At 49.2% G+C, this 21887-nt stretch overlaps 1 long non-coding RNA gene across 1 annotated transcript in view; it reads left to right on the forward strand.

The window, feature by feature from the left end:
* Positions 1–18479, forward strand: part of LOC117553102 — a 28394-nt gene extending 9915 nt beyond the window's left edge. The window contains exons 2-3 of the long non-coding RNA XR_004570077.1: positions 17941–18025; positions 18192–18479. This is a non-coding gene — a long non-coding RNA (uncharacterized LOC117553102). The remainder of the gene's footprint in view (positions 1–17940; positions 18026–18191) is intronic.
* Positions 18480–21887: the final 3408 nt, after the last annotated feature.

Here is a 21887-nt window from a genome sequence, read left to right on the forward strand (position 1 = left end):
GATCACCTGAGAGGGAAAAGGCTGTATAGAGTGAGGAGTGTGTCAGCCCAAAGACAGGATCACCCTGAGAGGGAAAAGGCTGTAGAGAGTGAGGAGTGTGGCAGCCAAAGACAGGATCACCTGAGAGGGAAAAGGCTGTAGAGAGTGAGGAGTGTGTCAGCCAAAGACAGGATCACCTGAGAGGGAAAAGGCTGTAGAGAGGGAGGAGTGGGTCAGCCCAAAGACAGGATCACCGGAGAGGGAAAAGGCTGTAGAGAGTGAGGAGTGTGTCAGCCTCAAAGACAGGATCACCTGAGAGGGAAAAGGCTGTAGAGAGTGAGGAGTGTGTCAGCCTCAAAGACATGGATCACCTGAGAGGGAAAGGCTGTAGAGAGTGAGGAGTGTGTCAGCCCAAAGACAGGATCACCTGAGAGGGAAAAGGCTGTAGAGAGTGAGGAGTGTGTCAGCCCAAAGACAGGGATCACCTGAGAGGGAAAAGGCTGTAGAGAGTGAGGAGTGTGTCAGCCCAAAGACAGGATCACCTGAGAGGGAAAAGGCTGTAGAGAGTGAGGAGTGTGTCAGCCCAAAGACAGGATCACCTGAGAGGGAAAAGGCTGTAGAGAGTGAGGAGTGTGTCAGCCCAAAGACAGGATCACCTGAGAGGGAAAAGGCTGTAGAGAGTGAGGAGTGTGTCAGCTCAAAGACAGGATCACCTGAGAGGGAAAAGGCTGTAGAGAGTGAGGAGTGTGGTCAGCTCAAAGACAGGATCACCTGAGAGGGAAAAGGCTGTAGAGAGTGAGGAGTGTGTCAGCCCAAAGACAGGATCACCTGAGAGGGAAAAGGCTGTAGAGAGTGAGGAGTGTGTCAGCCCAAAGACAGGATCACCTGAGAGGGAAAAGGCTGTAGAGAGTGAGGAGTGTGTCAGCTCAAAGACAGGATCACCTGAGAGGGAAAAGGCTGTAGAGAGTGAGGAGTGTGTCAGCCCAAAGACAGGATCACCTGAGAGGGAAAAGGCTGATCACCTGAGAGGGAAAAGGCTGTAGAGGTGAGGAGTGTGTCAGCCCAAAGACAGGATCACCTGAGAGGGAAAAGGCTGTAGAGAGTGAGGAGTGTGTCAGCTCAAAGACAGGATCACCTGAGAGGGAAAAGGCTGTAGAGAGTGAGGAGTGTGTCAGCCCAAAGACTGGATCACCTGAGAGGGAAAAGGCTGTAGAGAGTGAGGAGTGTGTCAGCTCAAAGACAGGATCACCTGAGAGGGAAAAGGCTGTAGAGAGTGAGGAGTGTGTCAGCCCAAAGACAGGATCACCTGAGAGGGAAAAGGCTGTAGAGAGTGAGGAGTGTGTCAGCCCAAAGACAGGATCACCTGAGAGGGAAAAGGCTGTAGAGAGTGAGGAGTGTGTCAGCCCAAAGACAGGATCACCTGAGAGGAGAAAAGGCTGTAGAGAGTGAGGAGTGTGTCAGCCCAAAGACAGGATCACCTGAGAGGGAAAAGGCTGTAGAGAGTGAGGAGTGTGTCAGCCCAAAGACAGGGTCACCTGAGAGGGAAAAGGCTGTAGAGAGTGAGGAGTGTGTCAGCTCAAAGACAGGATCACCTGAGAGGGAAAGGCTTGTAGAGAGTGAGGAGTTGGGTCAGCTCAAAGACAGGATCACCTGAGAGGGAAAAGGCTGTAGAGAGTGAGGAGTGTGTCAGCCCAAAGACAGGGATCACCTGAGAGGGAAAAGGCTGTAGAGAGTGAGGAGTGTGTCAGCCCAAAGACAGGATCACCTGAGAGGGAAAAGGCTGTAGAGAGTGAGGAGTGGTGTCAGCCCAAAGACTGGATCACCTGAGAGGGAAAAGGCTGTTAGAGAGTGAGGAGTGTGTCAGCCCAAAGACAGTATCACCTGAGAGGGAAAAGGCTGTAGAGAGTGAGGAGTGTGTCAGCCCAAAGACAGGGATCACCTGAGAGGGAAAAGGCTGTAGAGAGTGAGGAGTGTGTCAGCTCCAAAGACTGGATCACCTGAGAGAGGAAAAGGCTGTAGAGAGTGAGGAGTGTGTCAGCCCAAAGACAGGATCACCTGAGAGGGAAAAGGCTGTAGAGAGTGAGGAGTGTGTCAGCCCAGAAGACTGGATCACCTGTATAGAGGGAAAAGGCTGTAGAGAGTGAGGAGTGTGTCAGCCCAAAGACAGGATCACCTGAGAGGGAAAAGGCTGTAGAGAGTGAGGAGTGTGTCAGCCAAAGACAGGATCACCTGAGAGGGAAAAGGCTGTAGAGAGTGAGGAGTGTGTCAGCCCAAAGACAGGATCACCTGAGAGGGAAAAGGCTGTAGAGAGTGAGGAGTGTGTCAGCCAAAGACAGGATCACCTGAGAGGGAAAAAGGCTGTAGAGAGTGAGGAGTGTGTCAGCCCAAAGACAGGATCACCTGAGAGGGAAAAGGCTGTAGAGAGTGAGGAGTGTGTCAGCTCAAAGACAGGATCACCTGAGAGGGAAAAGGCTGTAGAGAGTGAGGAGTGTGTCAGCCAAAGACAGGATCACCTGAGAGGGGAAAAGGCTGTAGAGAGTGAGGAGTGTGTCAGCCCAAAGACAGGATCACCTGAGAGGGAAAAGGCTGTAGAGAGTGAGGAGTGTGTCAGCCAAAGACAGGATCACCTGAGAGGGAAAAGGCTGTAGAGAGTGAGGAGTGTGTCAGCTCAAAGACAGGATCACCTGAGAGGGAAAAGGCTGTAGAGAGTGAGGAGTGTGTCAGCCCAAAGACAGATCACCTGAGAGGGAAAAGGCTGTAGAGATGAGGAGTGTGTCAGCCCAAGACAGGATCACCTGAGAGGGAAAAGGCTGTAGAGAGTGAGAGTGTGTCAGCCCAAAGACAGGATCACCTGAGAGGGAAAAAGGCTGTAGAGAGTGAGGAGTGGTGTCAGCCCAAAGACAGGAATCACCTGAGAGGGAAAAGGCTGTAGAGAGTGAGGAGTGTGTCAGCCTCAAAGACAGGATCACCTGAGAGGGAAAGAGCTGTAGAGAGTGAGGAGTGTGTCAGCCCAAAGACAGGATCACCTGAGAGGGAAAAGGCTGTAGAGAGTGAGGAGTGTGTCAGCCAAAGACAGGATCACCTGAGAGGGAAAAGGCTGTCGAGAGTGAGGAGGTGTGTCAGCTCAAAGACAGGATCACCTGAGAGGGGAAAGGCTGTAGAGAGTGAGGAGTGTGTCAGCCAAAGACATGGATCACCTGAGAGGGAAAAGGCTGTAGAGAGTGAGGAGTGTGTCAGCCCAAAGACAGGATCACCTGAGAGGGAAAAGGCTGTAGAGAGTGAGGAGTGTGTCAGCCCAAAGACATGGATCACCTGAGAGGGAAAAGGCTGTAGAGAGTGAGGAGTGTGTCAGCCCAAAGACAGGATCACCTGAGAGGGAAAAGGCTGTAGAGAGTGAGGAGTGTGTCAGCCCAAAGACAGGATCACCTGAGAGGGAAAAGGCTGTAGAGAGTGAGGAGTGTGTCAGCCCCAAAGACTGGATCACCTGAGAGGGAAAAGGCTGTAGAGAGTGAGGAGTGTGTCAGCTCAAAGACAGGATCACCTGAGAGGGAAAAGGCTGTAGAGAGTGAGGAGTGTGTCAGCTCAAAGACATGGATCACCTGAGAGAGGGAAAAGGCTGTAGAGAGTGAGGAGTGTGTCAGCCCAAAGACAGGATCACCTGAGAGGGAAAAGGCTGTAGAGAGTGGAGGAGTGTGTCAGCTCAAAGACAGGATCACCTGAGAGGAAAAGGCTGTAGAGAGTGAGGAGTGTGTCAGCTCAAAGACTAGGATCACCTGAGAGGGAAAAGGCTGGTAGAGAGTGAGGAGTGTGTCAGCCCAAAGACAGGGATCACCTGAGAGGGAAAAGGCTGTAGAGAGTGAGGAGTGTGTCAGCCCAAAGACAGGATCACCTGAGATGGAAAAGGCTGTAGAGAGTGAGGAGTGTGTCAGCTCAAAGACAGGATCACCTGAGAGAGAAAAGACTGTAGAGAGTGGGAGTGTGTCAGCCCAAAGACATGGATCACCTGAGAGGGAAAAGGCTGTAGAGAGTGAGGAGTGTGTCAGCCCAAAGACAGGATCACCTGAGAGGGAAAAAGGCTGTAGAGAGTGAGGAGTGTGTCAGCCCAAAGACAGGATCACCTGAGAGGGAAAAGGCTGTAGAGAGTGAGGAGTGTGTCAGCCCAAAGGACAGGATCACCTGAGAGGGAAAAGGCTGTAGAGAGTGAGGAGTGTGTCAGCCCAAAGACAGGATCACCTGAGAGGGAAAAGGCTGTAGAGAGTGAGGAGTGTGTCAGCCCAAGACAGGATCACTGAGAGGGAAAAGGCTGTAGAGAGTGAGGAGTGTGTCAGCCCAAAGACAGGATCACCTGAGAGGAAAAGGCTGAAGAGAGTGAGGAGTGTGTCAGCCCAAAGACAGGATCACCTGAGAGGGAAAAGGCTGTAGAGAGTGAGGAGTGTGTCAGCCCAAAGACAGGATCACCTGAGAGGGAAAAGGCTGTAGAGAGTGAGGAGTGTGTCAGCCCAAAGACAGGATCACCTGAGAGGGAAAAGGCTGTAGAGAGTGAGGAGTGTGTCAGCCCAAAGACAGGATCACCTGAGAGGGAAAAGGCTGTAGAGAGTGAGGAGTGTGTCAGCCCAAAGACAGGATCACCTGAGAGGGAAAAGGCTGTAGAGAGTGAGGAGTGTGTCAGCCCAAAGACAGGATCACCTGAGAGGGAAAAGGCTGTAGAGAGTGAGGAGTGTGTCAGCCCAAAGACAGGATCACCTGAGAGGGAAAAGGCTGTAGAGAGTGAGGAGTGTGTCAGCCCAAAGACAGGATCACCTGAGAGGGAAAAGGCTGTAGAGAGTGAGGAGTGTGTCAGCCCAAAGACAGGATCACCTGAGAGGGAAAAGGCTGTAGAGAGTGAGGAGTGTGTCAGCTCAAAGACAGGATCACCTGAGAGGGAAAAGGCTGTAGAGAGTGAGGAGTGTGTCAGCCCAAAGACAGGATCACCTGAGAGGGAAAAGGCTGTAGAGAGTGAGGAGTGTGTCAGCCCAAAGACAGGATCACCTGAGAGGGAAAAGGCTGTAGAGAGTGAGGAGTGTGTCAGCCCAAAGACAGGGATCACCTGAGAGGGAAAAGGCTGTAGAGAGTGAGGAGTGTGTCAGCCCAAAGACAGGATCACCTGAGAGGGAAAAGGCTGTAGAGAGTGAGGAGTGTGTCAGCCCAAAGACAGGATCACCTGAGAGGGAAAAGGCTGTAGAGAGTGAGGAGTGTGTCAGCCCAAAGACAGGATCACCTGAGAGGGAAAAGGCTGTAGAGAGTGAGGAGTGTGTCAGCCCAAAGACAGGATCACCTGAGAGGGAAAAGGCTGTAGTTAGCCCAAAGACTGGATACCTGAGAGGGAAGTAGAGTGAGGAGTGTGTCAGCCCAAAGACAGGATCACCTGAGAGGGAACAGCTGTAGAGAGTGAGGAGTGTGTCAGCCCAAAGACAGGATCACCTGAGAGGGAAAAGGCTGTAGAGAGTGAGGAGTGTGTCAGCTCAAAGACAGGATCACCTGAGAGGGAAAAGGCTGTAGAGAGTGAGGAGTGTGTCAGCCCAAAGACTGGATCACCTGAGAGGGAAAAGGCTGTAGAGAGTGAGGAGTGTGTCAGCCCAAAGACAGGATCACCTGAGAGGGAAAAGGCTGTAGAGAGTGAGGAGTGTGTCAGCCCAAAAGACAGGATCACCTGAGAGGGAAAAGGCTGTAGAGAGTGAGGAGTGTGTCAGCCCAAAGACAGGATCACCTGAGAGGGAAAAGGCTGTAGAGAGTGAGGAGTGTGTCAGCTCAAAGACAGGATCACCTGAGAGGGAAAAGGCTGTAGAGAGTGAGGAGTGTGTCAGCTCAAAGACAGGATCACCTGAGAGGGAAAAGGCTGTAGAGAGTGAGGAGTGTGTCAGCTCAAAGACAGGATCACCTGAGAGGGAAAAGGCTGTAGAGAGTGAGGAGTGTGTCAGCTCAAAGACAGGATCACCTGAGAGGGAAAAGGCTGTGAGAGAGTGAGGAGTGTGTCAGCTCCAAAGACAGGATCACCTGAGAGGGAAAAGGCTGTAGAGAGTGAGGAGTGTGTCAGCCCAAAGACAGGATCACCTGAGAGAGAAAAGGCTGTAGAGAGTGAGGAGTGTGTCAGCCCAAAGACAGGATCACCTGAGAGGGAAAAGGCTGTAGAGAGTGAGGAGTGTGTCAGCCTCAAAGACATGGATCACCTGAGAGAGAAAAGCTGTAGAGAGTGAGGAGTGTGTCAGCTCAAAGACAGGATCACCTGAGAGGGAAAAGGCTGTAGAGAGTGAGGAGTGTGTCAGCCTCAAAGACAGGATCACCTGAGAGGGAAAAGGCTGTAGAGAGTGAGGAGTGTGTCAGCCCAAAGACAGGATCACCTGAGAGGGAAAAGGCTGTAGAGAGTGAGGAGTGTGTCAGCCCAAAGACTGGATCACCTGAGAGGGAAAAGGCTGTAGAGAGTGAGGAGTGTGTCAGCTCAAAGACAGGATCACCTGAGAGGGAAAAGGCTGTAGAGAGTGAGGAGTGTGTCAGCCCAAAGACAGGATCACCTGAGAGGGAAAAAGGCTGTAGAGAGTGAGGAGTGTGTCAGCCCAAAGACAGGATCACCTGAGAGGGAAAAGGCTGTAGAGAGTGAGGAGTGTGTCAGCCCAAAGACAGGATCACCTGAGAGGGAAAAGGCTGTAGAGAGTGAGGAGTGTGTCAGCCCAAAGACAGGATCACCTGAGAGGGAAAAGGCTGTAGAGAGTGAGGAGTGTGTCAGCCCAAAGACAGGATCACCTGAGAGGGAAAAGGCTGTAGAGAGTGAGGAGTGTGTCAGCTCAAAGACAGGATCACCTGAGAGGGAAAAGGCTGTAGAGAGTGAGGAGTGTGTCAGCCCAAAGACAGGATCACCTGAGAGGGAAAAGGCTGTAGAGAGTGAGGAGTGTGTCAGCTCAAAGACAGGATCACCTGAGAGGGAAAAGGCTGTAGAGAGTGAGGAGTGTGTCAGCCCAAAGACAGGATCACCTGAGAGGGAAAAGGCTGTAGAGAGTGAGGAGTGTGTCAGCCCAAAGACAGGATCACCTGAGAGGGAAAAGGCTGTAGAGAGTGAGGAGTGTGTCAGCCCAAAGACAGGATCACCTGAGAGGGAAAAGGCTGTAGAGAGTGAGGAGTGTGTCAGCTCAAAGACTGGATCACCTGAGAGAGAAAAGGCTGTAGAGAGTGAGGAGTGTGTCAGCTCAAAGACAGGATCACCTGAGAGGGAAAAGGCTGTAGAGAGTGAGGAGTGTGTCAGCTCAAAGACAGGATCACCTGAGAGGGAAAAGGCTGTAGAGAGTGAGGAGTGTGTCAGCCCAAAGACTGGATCACCTGAGAGGGAAAAGGCTGTAGAGAGTGAGGAGTGTGTCAGCTCAAAGACTGGATCACCTGAGAGGAGAAAAGGCTGTAGAGAGTGAGGAGTGTGTCAGCTCAAAGACAGGATCACCTGAGAGGGAAAAGGCTGTAGAGAGTGAGGAGTGTGTCAGCTCAAAGACGGATCACCTGAGAGAGAAAAGGCTGTAGAGAGTGAGGAGTGTGTCAGCTCAAAGACAGGATCACCTGAGAGGGAAAAGGCTGTAGAGAGTGAGGAGTGTGTCAGCTCAAAGACTGGATCACCTGAGAGAGAAAAGGCTGTAGAGAGTGAGGAGTGTGTCAGCTCAAAGACAGGATCACCTGAGAGGGAAAAGGCTGTAGAGAGTGAGGAGTGTGTCAGCTCAAAGACTGGATCACCTGAGAGAGAAAAGGCTGTAGAGAGTGAGGAGTGTGTCAGCTCAAAGACTGGATCACCTGAGAGAGAAAAGGCTGTAGAGAGTGAGGAGTGTGTCAGCTCAAAGACAGGATCACCTGAGAGGGAAAGGCTGTAGAGAGTGAGGAGTGTGTCAGCCCAAAGACAGGATCACCTGAGAGGGAAAAGGCTGTAGAGAGTGAGGAGTGTGTCAGCCCAAAGACAGGATCACCTGAGAGGGAAAAGGCTGTAGAGAGTGAGGAGTGTGTCAGCTCAAAGACAGGATCACCTGAGAGAGAAAAGGCTGTAGAGAGTGAGGAGTGTGTCAGCCCAAAGACAGGATCACCTGAGAGGGAAAAGGCTGTAGAGAGTGAGGAGTGTGTCAGCCCAAAGACAGGATCACCTGAGAGGGAAAAGGCTGTAGAGAGTGAGGAGTGTGTCAGCCAAGACAGGGATCACATGAGAGGGAAAAGGCTGTAGAGAGTGAGGAGTGTGTCAGCCAAAGACAGGATCACCGGAGAGGGAAAAGGCTGTAGAGAGTGAGGAGTGTGTCAGCCCAAAGACAGGATCACCTGAGAGAGAAAAGGCTGTAGAGAGTGAGGAGTGTGTCAGCCCAAAGACAGGATCACCTGAGAGGGGAAAAGGCTGTAGAGAGTGAGGAGTGTGTCAGCCCAAAGACATGGATCACCTGAGAGGGAAAAGGCTGTAGAGAGTGAGGAGTGTGTCAGACTCAAAGACAGGATCACCTGAGAGGGAAAAGGCTGTAAGAGTGAGGGAGTGTGTCAGCCCAAAGACTGGATCACCTGAGAGGGAAAGGCTGTAGAGAGTGAGGAGTGTGTCAGCCCAAAGACAGGATCACCTGAGAGGGAAAAGGCTGTAGAGAGTGAGGAGTGTGTCAGCCCAAAGACAGGATCACCTGAGAGGGAAAAGGCTGTAGAGAGTGAGGAGTGTGTCAGCTCAAAGACAGGATCGCCCTGAGAGGGAAAAGGCTGTAGAGAGTGAGGAGTGTGTCAGCTCAAAGACAGGATCACCTGAGAGGGAACAGGCTGTAGAGAGTGAGGAGTGATGTCAGCTCAAAGACAGGATCACCTGATAGGGAAAAGGCTGAGAGAGTGAGGAGTGTGTCAGCCCAAGACAGGAACACCTGAGAGGGAAAAGGCTGTAGAGAGTGAGGAGTGTGTCAGCTCAAAGACAGGATCACCTGAGAGGGGAACGTAGGAGTGAGGAGTGTGTCAGCCTCAAAGGACAGGATCACCTGAGAGGGAAAGGCTGTAGAGAGTGAGGAGTGTGTCAGCCCAAAGACAGGATCACCTGAGAGGGAAAAAGGCTGTAGAGAGTGAGGAGTGTGTCAGCCCAAAGACAGGATCACCTGAGAGGGAAAAGGCTGTAGAGAGTGAGGAGTGTGTCAGCCCAAAGACAGGATCACCTGAGAGGGAAAAGGCTTGTAGAGAGTGAGGAGTGTGTCAGCCTCAAAGACAGGATCACCTGAGAGGGAAAAGGCTGTAGAGAGTGAGGAGTGTGTCAGCCCAAAGACAGGATCACCTGAGAGGGAAAAGGCTGTAGAGAGTGAGGAGTGTGTCAGCTCAAAGACAGGATCACCTGAGAGGGAAAAGGCTGTAGAGAGTGGCTCAAAGACAGGATCACCTGAGAGGGAAAAGGCTGTAGAGAGTGAGGAGTGTGTCAGCCCAAAGACAGGATCACCTGAGAGGGAAAAGGCTGTAGAGAGTGAGGAGTGTGTCAGCTCAAAGACAGGATCACCTGAGGGAAAAGGCTGTAGAGAGTGAGGAGTGTGTCAGCTCCAAAGACAGGATCACCTGAGAGGGAAAAGGCTGTAGAGAGTGAGGAGTGTGTCAGCCTCAAAGACATGGATCACCTGAGAGAGAAAAGGCTGTAGAGAGTGAGGAGTGTGTCAGCCCAAAGACAGGATCACCTGAGAGGGAAAAGGCTGTAGAGAGTGAGGAGTGTGTCAGCCCAAAGACAGGATCACCTGAGAGGGAAAAGGCTGTAGAGAGTGAGGAGTGTGTCAGCCCAAAGACAGGATCACCTGAGAGGGAAAAGGCTGTAGAGAGTGAGGAGTGTGTCCAGCCCAAAGCCAGGATCACCTGAGAGGGAAAAGGCTGTAGAGAGTGAGGAGTGTGTCAGCCCAAAGACAGGATCACCTGAGAGGGAAAAGGCTGTAGAGAGTGAGGAGTGTGTCAGCTCAAAGACAGGATCACCTGAGAGGGAAAAGGCTGTAGAGAGTGAGGAGTGTGTCAGCCCAAAGACTGGATCACCTGAGAGGGAAAAGGCTGTAGAGAGTGAGGAGTGTGTCAGCCCAAAGACATGGATCACCTGAGAGGGAAAAGGCTGTAGAGAGTGAGGAGTGTGTCAGCCCAAAGACAGGATCACCTGAGAGGGAAAAGGCTGTAGAGAGTGAGGAGTGTGTCAGCCCAAAGACAGGATCACCTGAGAGGGAAAAGGCTGTAGAGAGTGAGGAGTGTGTCAGCCCAAAGACAGGATCACCTGAGAGAGAAAAGGCTGTAGAGAGTGAGGAGTGTGTCAGCTCAAAGACAGGATCACCTGAGAGGGAAAGGCTGTAGAGAGTGAGGAGTGTGTCAGCCAAAGACAGGATCACCTGAGAGGGAAAAGGCTGTAGAGAGTGAGGAGTGGGTCAGCCCAAAGACAGGATCACCTGAGAGGGAAAAGCTGCTGTAGAGAGTGAGGAGTGTGTCAGCCCAAAGACAGGATCACCTGAGAGGGAAAAGGCTGTAGAGAGTGAGGAGTGTGTCAGCTCAAAGACAGGATCACCTGAGAGGGAAAAGGCTGTAGAGAGTGAGGAGTGTGTCAGCCCAAAGACAGGATCACCTGAGAGGGAAAAGGCTGTAGAGAGTGAGGAGTGTGTCAGCTCCAAAGACAGGATCACCTGAGAGGGAAAAGGCTGTAGAGAGTGAGGAGTGTTGTCAGCCCAAAGACATGGATCACCTGAGAGGGAAAAGGCTTGTAGAGAGTGAGGAGTGTGTCAGCCCAAAGACAGGATCACCTGAGAGGGAAAAGGCTGTAGAGAGTGAGGAGTGTGTCAGCTCCAAAGACAGGATCACCTGAGAGGGAAAAGGCTTGTAGAGAGTGAGGAGTGTGTCAGCCCAAAGACAGGATCACCTGAGAGGGAAAAGGCTGTAGAGAGTGAGGAGTGTGTCAGCCCAAAAGACAGGATCACCTGAGAGGGAAAAGGCTTGTAGAGAGTGAGGAGTGTGTCAGCCCAAAGACAGGATCACCTGAGAGGGAAAAGGCTGTAGAGAGTGAGGAGTGTGTCAGCCCAAAGACAGGATCACCTGAGAGGGAAAAGGCTGTAGAGAGTGAGGAGTGTGTCAGCCCAAAGACAGGATCACCTGAGAGGGAAAAGGCTGTAGAGAGTGAGGAGTTGTGTTCAGCCCAAGACAGGATCACCTGAGAGGGAAAAGGCTTGTAGAGAGTGAGGAGTTGTGTCAGCCCAAGACAGGATCACCTGAGAGGGAAAAAGGCTGTAGAGAGTGAGGAGGTGTGTCAGCCCAAAGACGGGATCACCTGAGAGGGAAAAGGCTGTAGAGAGTGAGGAGTGTGTCAGCCCAAAGACAGGATCACCTGAGAGGGAAAAGGCTGTAGAGAGTGAGGAGTGTGTCAGCCCAAAGACAGGATCACCTGAGAGAGAAAAGGCTGTAGAGAGTGATGATGTGTGTCAGCCCAAAGACAGGATCACCTGAGAGGGAAAAGGCTGTAGAGGTGAGGAGTGGTGTCAGCCCAAAGACATGATCACCTGAGAGGGAAAAGGCTGTAGAGAGTGAGGAGTGTGTCAGCCCAAAGACAGGGATCACCTGAGAGGGAAAAGGCTTGTAGAGAGTGAGGAGTGTTGTTCAGCCAAAGACTGGATCACCTGAGAGGGGAAAAGGCTGTAGAGAGTGAGGAGTGTGTCAGCCCAAAGACAGGATCACCTGAGAGGGAAAGGGCTGTAGAGAGTGAGGAGTGTGTCAGCCCAAAGACAGGATCACCTGAGAGGGAAAGGGCTGTAGAGAGTGAGGAGTGTGTCAGCCCAAAGACAGGATCACCTGAGAGGGAAAAGGCTGTAGAGAGTGAGGAGTGTGTCAGCCCAAAGACTGGATCACCTGAGAGGGAAAAGGCTGTAGAGAGTGAGGAGTGTGTCAGCCCAAAGACTGGATCACCTGAGAGGGAAAAGGCTGTAGAGAGTGAGGAGTGTGTCAGCCCAAAGACAGGATCACCTGAGAGGGAAACAGCTGTAGAGAGTGAGGAGTGTGTCAGCCCAAAGACAGGATCACCTGAGAGGGAAACAGCTGTAGAGAGTGAGGAGTGCGTCAGCCCAAAGACAGGATCACCTGAGAGGGAAAAGGCTGTAGAGAGTGAGGAGTGTGTCAGCTCAAAGACAGGATCACCTGAGGGGGAAAAGGCTGTAGAGAGTGAGGAGTGTGTCAGCCCAAAGACTGGATCACCTGAGAGGGAAAAGGCTGTAGAGAGTGAGGAGTGTGTCAGCCCAAAGACTGGATCACCTGAGAGAGAAAAGGCTGTAGAGAGTGAGGAGTGTGTCAGCTCAAAGACAGGATCACTTGAGAGGGAAACAGCTGTAGAGAGTGAGGAGTGTGTCAGCCCAAAGACTGGATCACCTGAGAGGGAAAAGGCTGTAGAGAGTGAGGAGTGTGTCAGCCCAAAGACAGGATCACCTGAGAGGGAAAAGGCTGTAGAGAGTGAGGAGTGTGTCAGCTCAAAGACAGGATCACCTGAGAGGGAAAAGGCTGTGGAGAGTGAGGAGTGTGTCAGCCCAAAGACAGGATCACCTGAGAGAGAAAAGGCTGTAGAGAGTGAGGAGTGTGTCAGCTCAAAGACAGGATCACCTGAGAGGGAAAAGGCTGTGGAGAGTGAGGAGTGTGTCAGCCCAAAGACTGGATCACCTGAGAGGGAAAAGGCTGTAGAGAGTGAGGAGTGTGTCAGCCCAAAGACAGGATCACCTGAGAGGGAAAAGGCTGTAGAGAGTGAGGAGTGTGTCAGCCCAAGACTGGATCACCTGAGAGGGAAAAGGCTGTAGAGAGTGAGGAGTGTGTCAGCCCAAAGACTGGATCACCTGAGAGGGAAAAGGCTGTAGAGAGTGAGGAGTGTGTCAGCCCAAAGACTGGATCACCTGAGAGGGAAAAGGCTGTAGAGAGTGAGGAGTGTGTCAGCCCAAAGACTGGATCACCTGAGAGGGAAAAGGCTGTAGAGAGTGAGGAGTGTGTCAGCTCAAAGACAGGATCACCTGAGAGGGAAAAGGCTGTAGAGAGTGAGGAGTGTGTCAGCCCAAAGACAGGATCACCTGAGAGGGAAAGGGCTGTAGAGAGTGAGGAGTGTGTCAGCCCAAAGACAGGATCACCTGAGAGGGAAAAGGCTGTAGAGAGTGAGGAGTGGTGTCAGCTCAAAGACAGGATCACCTGAGAGGGAAAAGGCTGTAGAGAGTGAGGAGTGTTGTCAGCCCAAAGACAGGATCACCTGAGAGGGAAAAGGCTGTAGAGAGTGAGGAGTGTGTCAGCCCAAAGACAGGATCACCTGAGAGGGAAAAGGCTGTAGAGAGTGAGGAGTGTGTCAGCTCCAAAGACAGGATCACCTGAGAGGGAAAAGGCTGTAGAGAGTGAGGAGTGTGTCAGCCCAAAGACAGGATCACCTGAGAGGGAAAAGGCTGTAGAGAGTGAGGAGTGTGTCAGCCCAAAGACATGGATCACCTGAGAGGGAAAAGGCTGTAGAGAGTGAGGAGTGTGTCAGCCCAAAGACTGGATCACCTGAGAGGGAAAAGGCTGTAGAGAGTGAGGAGTGTGTCAGCCCAAAGACTGGATCACCTGAGAGGGAAAAGGCTGTAGAGAGTGAGGAGTGTGTCAGCCCAAAGACTGGATCACCTGAGAGGGAAAAGGCTGTAGAGAGTGAGGAGTGTGTCAGCTCAAAGACTGAATCACCTGAGAGGGAAAAGGCTGTAGAGAGTGAGGAGTGTGTCAGCCCAAAGACTGGATCACCTGAGAGGGAAAAGGCTGTAGAGAGTGAGGAGTGTGTCAGCCCAAAGACTGGATCACCTGAGAGGGAAAAGGCTTGTAGAGAGTGAGGAGTGTGTCAGCCCAAAGACAGGATCACCTGAGAGGGAAAAGGCTGTGTAGAGAGTGAGGAGTGTGTCAGCCCAAAGACATGGATCACCTGAGAGGGAAAAGGCTGTTGTAGAGAGTGAGGAGTGTGTCAGCCCAAAGACAGGATCACCTGAGAGGGAAAAGGCTGTAGAGAGTGAGGAGTGTGTCAGCCCAAAGACAGGATCACCTGAGAGGGAAAAGGCTGTAGAGAGTGAGGAGTGTGTCAGCCCAAAGACTGGATCACCTGAGAGGGAAAAGGCTTGTAGAGGAGTGAGGAGTTGTGTCAGCCCAAAGACAGGATCACCTGAGAGGGAAAAGGCTGTAGAGAGATGAGGAGTGTGTCAGCCCAAAGACAGGATCACCTGAGAGGGAAAAGGCTGTAGAGAGTGAGGGAGTGTGTCAGCCCAAAGACAGGATCACCTGAGAGGGAAAAAGGCTGTAGAGAGTGAGGAGTGTGTCAGCCTCAAAGACTGGATCACCTGAGAGGGAAAGGGGCTGTAGAGAGTGAGGAGTGTGTCTCAGCCCAAAGACCAGGATCACCCTGAGAGGGGAAAAGGCTGTAGAGAGTGAGGAGGTGTGTCAGCCTCAAGACTGGATCACCTGAGAGGGAAAAGACTGTAGAGAGTGAGGAGTGTGTCAGCCCAAAGACAGGATCACCTGAGAGGGAAAAAGGCCTGTAGAGAGTGAGGAGTGTGTCAGCCCAAAGACATGATCACCTGAGAGGGAAAAGGCTGTAGAGAGTGAGGAGTGTGTCAGCCCAAAGACAGGATCACCTGAGAGGGAAAAGGCTGTAGAGAGTGAGGAGTGTGTCAGCCCAAAGACAGGATCACCTGAGAGGGAAAAGGCTGTAGAGAGTGAGAGAGGGAATAAGGAGGCTGTAAGAGAGTGAGGAGTGTGTCAGCCCAAGACAGGATCACCTGAGAGGGAAAAGGCTGTAGAGAGTGAGGAGTGTGTCAGCCCCAAGACAGGATCACCTGAGAGGGAAAAGGCTGTAGAGAGTGAGGAGTGTGTCAGCTCAAAGACAGGATCACCTGAGAGGGAAACAGCTGTTGAGAGCTATGAGTGTGCCAGTCAAATAACTGATTTTTTTTCACAACCTGATCAGAAAAATCTCCAGTCATTTTTAAATTACCATCCTCAGCAAAAAAGTAGCAATCCAGTGGTGCAGAAAGTGTAGCAGAGACGGCACCAGTAGAAGGTGGCTGACGTACTGTCCAGAGCGTCACATGCTGTATTGTTTCATCTGCATGGCATCCGGTAAGAGAACTGATAGCAGTCTGTTCATCAGTGGAATGTCAGATTGGAGGCATATACACCAGCGCACAGAGGAGCATGAGAGAAGCAGTGCACACAGAAACTGTGCTGAAGCTTACCTCTTGAAATCCGCCAGTGCTGATATCAGCAGTGTGTTTGGTGGCAGTCAGATGTCAGAGCAGGTCAGAAAGAGACGGCAGGTTTTGGAGCGCATCATAGATGTCATCAAGGTTCTTGGGAAGAGGGGGCTTGCATACAGGAGGTCAGAAAATGAGGCAGCATATACTCTGGAAGACCACACAGTTGATCATGGTAATTTCTTGGAACTCATACTTCTACTGGGGAAGTATGATTTCTGTTTAAAAGAGCACCTGGACAGCTGCATTGAGAACAGCAAAAAGTTGCATTTGTCTGGTGGCACGAGAGGCAGAGGCTCCCTTGTAACTTTACTCTCCAAAACCACAGTCAACTCAGTGATAGATGCAATTCACCATCTGATTCAAGAAAACATCTCCAGTGATATCAAGAAAGCAGGAATGTTTTCAGTGCAGCTGGACACAACGCAGGACATCACCTCTCAGGATCAATGCTCTATAATTATGAGGTATGTTACTGATGTTGTTCATGAGAGGCTTGTTGGTGCAGTGCTGAAGTGCAGTTCATCCACTGGACAGGCCGTTGTCAACATGCTGTCAGAAGTTCTGGACAAAATGGGCCTCAGCAAGACCATGTGCATTGGAAATGTGACTGATGGGGCATCAAACATGCAAGGCCAATACAAAGGATTCTCCTCACTGTTGTCTGCACAATTTCCAAACCAGGTGCATGTGTGGTGCTACGCACATGTACTAAATCTGGTGCTTGCAAACACAACCCAGATTGTTATTGAGAGTGGGTCCCTGTTTGCGCTCCTCAATGGCATTGCGGTATTCATCAAAGAGTCATATAAAAGGATGAATGTGTGGGAAGAGTCAGGCCGAAACAAGAGACGTAGACGCCTTGCGCTGGTGGGCCAAGCATGAGGCCCTGAAGAAGAGACACGCTGGTGGGCCAAGCATGAGGCCCTGAAGAAGAGACACGCTGGTGGGCCAAGCATGAGGCCCTGAAGAAGAGACACGCTGGTGGGCCAAGCATGAGGCCCTGAAGAAGAGACACGCTGGTGGGCCAAGCATGAGGACCTGAAGAAGAGACACGCTGGTGGGCCAAGCATGAGGCCCTGAAGAAGAGACACGCTGGTGGGCCAAGCATGAGGCCCTGAAGAAGAGACACGCTGGTGGGCCAAGCATGAGGCCCTGAAGAAGAGACACGCTGGTGGGCCAAGCATGAGGCCCTGAAGAAGGTGTTTGGCTCCTTTGGAAAAGCGGAAGATGGTCTGTACGTTGATGTGCTGCTGACATTATCAGCTATACAGAAACAGGCAACAGTGAAATCATGTATCCGTGTCATGGCCAGAGGATATGCAGAGTCATTGCTCAAGTATGAGACGATCTTGACGGCTCAAATCTTCCTCCGCATATTTGAACATACCTCTCCATTGTCTAAATACCTTCAGACGGCAGGATTGGACATCCTCTCTGCTCACAGAATGGTGGCCTCGACACAGGATACGCTGAAAAGCTTGGGAAGAGATTTTGAATCTGTAAAAAAAGCAGACGACACATTTGTCAACTGGACAAACACAGAAATCCAAGAGAGAGATGACATGGACATTGAAGTGGAGGCCACACTGCCACAAAAGAGGAGGAGGATGAAGAAAGTCTTGCCTGGAGAGATGGCTCAGAATGAGACCCTGGATGATGCAGAACAATCCTATGAGGTGAATGTGCATAACCGGATCATGGACACAGCAATTGAAGCCATTCATAGGCGCTTTTTAACACACGGCAATCTATATGCTGACTTGGCATGTCTGGATCCCAGTGCTCTTCCCTCAGCTCTGCACCAGTGCTCTTCCCCAGTCTGCCCTTCAAGACTTAAGCAAGTGCTTGCAAGGATTTGACAGTAGGGCAACCAAGGAAAATATGCAGGGCGAGTTGAAAAGCTTTGCACTCCAGTGGAACAGGCTGAAGGCATCCCCATTGGCAGAGTACAAAGCAAGAACAGTAGAAGATGGATCAGGTGGTGAGGAGGAGGAAACAGAAGAGGTTGAGATAACTCCCATAAGCTGTTGCTCCTGCAAAGAATGCCCTCTGTGCTGCTACCAGATACTTCGCCGTTTCAACATGCTAACAGATGCATACCCTGTCCTAGGCCTTGCTTATAAATACCTGCTTACATTATCCCTCACACAGGTGGCTTGTGAGCGCACATTTTCCATTTTGAAGTTTATTAAAAACAGACTCAGAAGCACCCTCTCATCTGAGAAATTGGAGGCATTTATGTTGATGGCCACAGAGAAAGACATCCTCATGGCCTTGGACTCTGACTCTGCTATAGACAGACTTGCAGAGAAGAGTGAGCTGCTTAAAAAGCTGCTCCACTGATAAGGCGAGAAATATTTCATATTATTGTTATTATCACACATCACACATTATGGATGTAGTAATTCATTATTTGTCATTTGAATGATGCTTTTCAGAAGTGTTATTGTGCTTATGTGTTGATTAACGAAGCACTTATATACTAATAAAGGACTGGCTTATCTAAAGCCAGTTGAGTAGCACTTGAAATGTTTGGCTCTATGAAACCTGATGTACTTTATGATTCTGTTTTCTTCAAGGTTGTGTTTTCCTGGTCGAATGTACTCATTGTAAGTCGCTTTGGATAAAAGCGTCAGCTAAATGCAATGTAATGTAATGTAATGTAATTGGTCCTTAATGGTGTGATCATGTACACGAAATGATCAATTATTCTCCATTACAGGTTGTTCTGATATATTTGAGGAGTCGTTCTCCCTCTGTTCTATATGTGGACTTGTTCTCTCATTTGGGACCACTGTTAGAATTTGGTAAGTTTATCATGTATTTTTTAATGTTATATAAATTCATACTTCATCATTTTAAAAAAGTTTTGAAAGAAACGCACGTCCCAAAAGTTTTCAACTCTAGGTGCAGGACAGAGGAAAACATTTTATTTATTTTTCAGACTTAATAATGTATCCAATTCCCTCTCAGGTTGACCACTTGACATGTGAGAGCTTGAGGAGTTGTTCCCCCTCCGTCCATTTTCAAGGATTTGCTCCCTTACTGCCTCCACTTCACCACTTTTTGGCTACTGAGAAGTCTATGATTTGTTGAGTATGTCAGGTGTCTTATATGAATTCATACTTGATTTGTGATGATGAGAGACTTAATAATGTTTCCATGTCTCTTTTAGGTTGACCACCCTATATATGAGAGCCTAAGGAGTTGTTTTCCCTCTGTCCCCTTTTGAGGACCTGCTTTGTCTCCTCCATCATTCACTGGGCCACTTTTGGGTTCCTGGACTTATTTCATGTGGTGAGAGGAATGCAATATGTGTATGTTTAAAGGTTATGTGAAGAAACATACTATGTGTGTGATAAAATGACAATTGGTCATTCATAAATGTCTCTTTATATTCTCTGCTACCATTATCTCCTGGCAAACAGGTTTTCCTGACCTGCTAGAAGTTCTTCTATGATGCTTGAGTCATCCATCATATCTGAGAGCTTCGTCTTGACTGTGAGTTTATTATGCAACTTGTTTTGTCTCAGATTGAAACAAAAGGTTTGATTATTTCCTGGCTGAAGATTTTCATATTGATGGTTTTAATTTCAAACATCTGCATATCTTTTAAGTTCAATGAACAGTTATGCAGGTAGGCCTTAGGGCTCTTTTGAGACTTAAGTCATCCTTCATGACAGATACATGTGTTCACTAAGTGTCACCACGTCACAAAAAGGCTACATGGCTACATATACTTGTCAGTACACAGATACTGAGTACAAGTTATGTTTGCTGTTTCTTGCAGGTCACGAATTTGGTGAGGAGTGGAGCTGGCTGGCTGCGGACCAGGAAGTAGAGCAATACATACTTGTGCACATACACGTATATGAGAATACATATCTATTCAGACCTGTAACCCTACCTGTACACAGCTATACATATTTATTTATTTTTCTCCAATTCTCTATATATGGTTTCATAATGACTGAGTCACCGTTGAGTGAGTTTCAGCTCTAATGCTGCTACTGTCTGTAATATGTTTCTATTTAGATTATTTGTCAGGATATTTTTTTGTTATTATTATCCGAGTCTGGTTTGAACTAATACTGGGCTTACACCAAAAGATTTTCACAGTCACAGACTAAAAACTGAAAGGGTAGCATAAGGGTTCTTCCCGTTAGTCTCGTCCCACCCCTAGTCATGACATAACTTCTGTTGTGATTTGACACTATAATGAATAAAGATTGATTGATTGATTGCTATAGCTGTCAATTTTAGTCCTTGAGTTCATAGTTAAGTGCTTTATTTGTTGACTGCTATCAAGGAATATGACTCTCCTTTGTAGTATGCATGAGAGAAGATGCTGCGAGATTAGTGGACTTTTATGTAGTGTCCGCTGATAATGTAGTGGGCTGGTCTGGACAGAAAATGCCAGGGCTGAATTGTTGTCCCAGTCCACCCCTGGCCGCCAAGGCTAGCAGAGCTGTAGAGTTGCAGCATAATAGACCGTTCGTGACGGACTTTTAAAGGTAAGAAGAAGTTTAAAGATTTATATTGCGAATATTATCAGTACATCTGATTCAAATGAACATGTGTATTAAAGGATGTCAGTGGATTATCCCTAAATTAGTAGATTTAGGGAACGTTTACAGATAACCACCCCACCTCTCCAAACACCACGACAAGCCGGTTGCTGTAACGGACAAAGACAAATATCTGCAAGCTGACGACATTGTGCATTTAAGCAACAAAAATGGACTACATATGTTTCATCTGAACACTAACAGCCTGAGACACAAACTGGCTGAACTCAGGCAGCTATTCATGAACGGTAAGGCAAGCATATTATGCTTTTCTGAGACCAAACTGGACAATTCCATTACAGATTCAGAGATTGAAATTGAAGATGATCTTGTAGTGAGAAGGGACAGGAACGTGAATGGAGGTGGTGTCTGCATGTACATACATAAAGACACCAATTTCAAAAACCGAACTGACCTGCATCATGAAAATATTGAATCTGTGTGGGTTGAAACTCTTTTTGACAATGCTAAATCTGTAATAGAAACAATCTATAGACCACCGGAACAGAGTGACTTTTATGATACATTAGATGGGTGTTTGGCTGATGTGGGGGATGTAGAGACAATTATTATTGGAGACTGGAACACGGATATGCAACGTAAAGACACGTCCGTCTTCAAGTCCTTCAGTAGGATTTGTGATCTGCACGGTTTCAGCCAGCTAATCACCCAACCCACCCGGGTATGTGAAACAACACAAACTACCATTGATATCATTCTGACAGGTCCAGGATCTCCAGTAAAGGGGTTATAGCATGCGGGTTAAGTGATCATTATATGATATTCTGTACCCGCAAAAAGCTAAAACAAATGGCCGGCTGTCACAAAACAGTCATATCTAGAGACCTCAAAAACTACTCTAGCGAGGCCTTTAACCTAGAGCTGGAGAGCCTGGACTGGTCAGATGAGCTCAGTTGTACACAAGTTGAAGAAACATGGCTTGGTTTCAAAAACAAATTCTCTGCAATACTCAATGATTTGGCCCCCCTAAGAACAACCAGGGTAACACATCGCGCTGAGCCGTGGATGCACTCCGGCATACTGACCGCCATGAAAACCAGAGACAAAAAATGCTCTGAGTTTCATAAAAGTCAGTCAATGCTTTCCAAAAGCACGAGCAGTGAACTCCAGGCCCACGTGACTGAACTCAAAATTGAAAGAAACAGACTAAAAATGACGTAAGCTCCATGATCAAAACTGCCAAAAAGAATTTCATCAATATCAAAACTGAGGAAAACAAAAATAAACCGCGTGAACTTTGGAAATGACTCAATGACCAGCTTGGCTGCAGTAAAAAACTCAAAACGAGATTTTCTAACTTAAACATAAAGACAGATAACCGGCTCATCACAGACAAACTGGATGTGGCCAAGTACTTGAACATTTTGTTCACAAACATAGCCACAACTCTTGTAAATAAATTACCCTCCCACTCAGGGCTTTTTGGAGTAGATCACATCATGACCTACTACAAAAACCTAGGGGTACGCAAAGATGATTTCAGTCTAGCAAGGGTAACAACAGCAGAGGTACTCATTAAACTGAGCACCCTCCAACCTAACAAGGCCACTGGCCACGACAATATCCCCTCCAAATTCCTCAGAGACACAGCAAACGCCATCTCACCAGTCATAGCTCACATAATTAACCTCTCCATAAAACAGGGGAAAGTACCCAAAGACTTCAAAATTGCAAGAGTAACCCCCCTGCACAAAAAGGGCAGCAAATTGGACCCAGGCAACTACCGCCCTGTTTCTATACTTACCTCCATCTCGAAAGTCATGGAACAAATAGTATATGAACAGGTCGAAAAGTACCTCGCGGAAAAGAAACTAATCTATGAATTTCAATCTGGCTTCAGAACATCCCACTCCACTGACACATGCCTTCTTTATTCGAGCGACCACATCAAACAAGAGGTGGACGAGGGCAAGTACTGCGGCATGGTGATGCTGGACCTACAAAAGGCTTTCGACACTGTCAATCACCCCATTCTGATTGACAAGCTAAAAGCAATTGGTTTTGATAAACTATCGGTGAGCTGGATGCAATCCTACCTGGAGGGGAGAGAACAGATGGTGGAGGTAAACGGTACTCTGTC

This window comes from Gymnodraco acuticeps, unplaced genomic scaffold, assembly GCF_902827175.1.
Source record: "Gymnodraco acuticeps unplaced genomic scaffold, fGymAcu1.1, whole genome shotgun sequence".
Classification (NCBI taxonomy): Eukaryota; Metazoa; Chordata; class Actinopteri; order Perciformes; family Bathydraconidae; genus Gymnodraco; species Gymnodraco acuticeps.